General features: G+C 41.8%; 1 non-coding gene across 1 annotated transcript; it reads right to left on the bottom strand.

Annotated features, from left to right (window-relative positions):
- Positions 1–288: 288 nt before the first annotated feature.
- Positions 289–358, bottom strand: LOC128587005 (small nucleolar RNA SNORD28). The gene has a single exon (XR_008380442.1). It is a non-coding gene; the product is annotated as a small nucleolar RNA SNORD28 (small nucleolar RNA).
- Positions 359–2,627: the final 2,269 nt, after the last annotated feature.

Here is a 2,627-nt window from a genome sequence, read left to right as displayed (position 1 = left end):
TTCATAACGGGATGGGGGCACTACAGACACATAGTGGACATCTCATAGGGTACTAAACTTCCTAAATCTTACTATGTACAAGACAGATGTCCTCCCTCCCCCAGCCAAGGAATTATCTGGCCCCAAAGGCCAATAACCCCAAATTTGAGAATCCCTGCTCAGGCCACCCTGGGACCACACCAGGGCTGGCATCTCATAAAGGTGAGACCCAGACTTCTCTGTTTTCTCAGAAGGGCTTTCAGTTCTACATCTGGCATCAAAGACTCAGAGATTCCTCTTTTATTTTTCTTCCATCAGAACTCTAACATGATGGTGACTGTCATACCCCAAAGAACACCAGTTTATCAATTCATCTGGAGATATTCCTCGTTAATTGACTGTGTGAGTTATTAATACTGAGACCCATGTCAAGGATGTCAATTCTACAAATAAGTATTAGCCAAAAGGTCAACTGAGTAATAATTTGAAGGGGATAGTCCAAAGAAAAGTTTTCTCACCCATTCTTCTAATGTCTCTAAAATCTTTCCCTGTAAGGACTAGATCTTGGGTGTGTGTGGGGAACCCCGCAATAGAAGTTAACATATATGCATTTATCTTAGTTTTCCAAATGTTTCCAAATTGAGGTGATGCAGTGATAAGCTCCAGAGAAGAGTTGAGTTGAAGAAAGACAACTGTATTGTCCTATTTAAGTTATGATGGTGATAAAGTGAAGGTTTTCTTGTAGCTGTTTTTTTTTGTGTGTGGTGTTGTTTGGGGAGTATTAATATTAAGATTATTATTAGGAATAATATTAGGATTATTTCTGAGAAATAATTTCTTTAGAGAAAACCGCATGCGTCCTGCAATCTGACAGCATGTGGGTTCCTATGAGATTCAACACAAGGAAGCCACAGAGCCTACCTCCAAGATGGTGTTCCTCTTGTTCTGAATCTCTGGGTGACCCAGACACCCCACTTGCTTTCAGAGCTGAGACCATAGCTAGCTCGAAGCCTCAGCTCTCTATCACCCCACCCCATCAGAATCCAGGCCCATTTGTCCCCTAAAGGGAAGGTACCCCAAGTCCCATGTTTCACTTTTCAAAGAGAAGAAGCTGCTTGTTTCTTTAACTTGCAACTCTTTTCTGGAGATTCTACAGAATGGGAAAGTGAAACAGGTTCCTGGCAACCCTAGTAAGAGGCCTTGGTGCACAATGTGTGCTGAAGGAGAGAGGGAAGGTGTAAAGGGACCAACTTTAAAGGTGAGGACTTTGCTTGTCTATCACTTTTCATATGAACATACTGGCAATAGAGTCTTCTTGGAATATAATACCTGGAAAATAAATTAATCACTTTATGAATGTGGCTACTTCCTGTTTCTAGGAAGCCAGTGTTGGCTAATAGGAAGCATATTGGAGTGCTGAGCTGCAGTGACCAATCAAACCCAAAGGCCTGGCTCCTTATTGGTTTTGACTTGTCTCTTGCCTTGAATTTTTCTGTATCATTTAGCAATGTGAGACAACTCCTCTCCTTGACGATGCGAGCAGGGCCAAAATGATAAACAAGTAACAGGTAAAAAAAGAGATACGGAGTTTTAAGGTTAAGAACATTTTATTAACTTCTGCTCACGGTGGTATGAGTGAGATGTTTTGTGTAGTTTGCTGTTGGTTCCCAAAGAAGCGAGCATTTCCCTAGTGTTGTTTTATTTCTTGGCTGCTTTGCTGCTCCTGGACTTGACATCCTCCACCTCCCTTCCCGGCAGAACCTCTTCTTCCATCGCAAGTTCTACCTTTGCCCTTGCCCAAGGCTAGGTCATAAACATCCCTTAAAATAGGGTAATTCCTTTGCAAAGAAACCTGCCTATTCGTTGTCCCTATGCTATTACAAATCAGACCAGACCTATGGGGGGAAGAAATCTTGTGCTCCCAGGATCATGACTTCTGAGCTGACGTGGTTAGTTTTGGAGGTGCCCGTGTTGACGGGGTCCCCACACCCGCACCCACAGCATCTTCTGTTCTTAGTCTTCTCTTTCCATTATTCTGGTTCTACCACAAGGAACCTTAGGGATTAACCACCCTCCACCCCTGGCTGCCCAGGCCCCCGCAGCATGAGGGCTATGTAAATTCCCCTTTTAGTCTAGTGCTTTTTCTATGCTATGGAATAGCCATGGTCCCAATCTCCAAAGCATTTGAAGCTGAGCTCTGGATGTTATAATTCAACAAAGTAAGTCATGCTAATTTGGAAGTCCTAGAGTTAAAATTTATGATCATCCACCTTAAATTTACTAACACATAATCTTGTTCCAGATATACAAAAAGGATTTTTCTAACACTGGTCCTACCCAGTGCCAGAAAAGACAGTTTTACCGTCAAATAAACAATGTTTGGAAAACACTACATATTGCGTCTTAGAGATTCAAAATGTACGTTCTAAGTACATTGTAGTCTCAGGATATTCTTGCAGCCTTCAGTTCATTTATCTATGTTTAACTCAGCACTTCCTAAATGCACTTAACTTCTCCATGCCCTCCTTGTATGCTGTGTGTGTGTGTGGTGTTGTGTGTATGTGTATAAAGTAATAACATCTCTGGGAATTACTGTTCCCTAGAACATAGCATTCATTACATTTGGATAATTATTGGGTTAATCCATA

Source organism: Nycticebus coucang, chromosome 5 (genome assembly GCF_027406575.1).
Source record: "Nycticebus coucang isolate mNycCou1 chromosome 5, mNycCou1.pri, whole genome shotgun sequence".
Lineage (NCBI taxonomy): Eukaryota > Metazoa > Chordata > Mammalia > Primates > Lorisidae > Nycticebus > Nycticebus coucang.
Note: the sequence above shows the minus strand (reverse complement) of the source record. Positions and strands in the feature narration are given on the sequence as shown.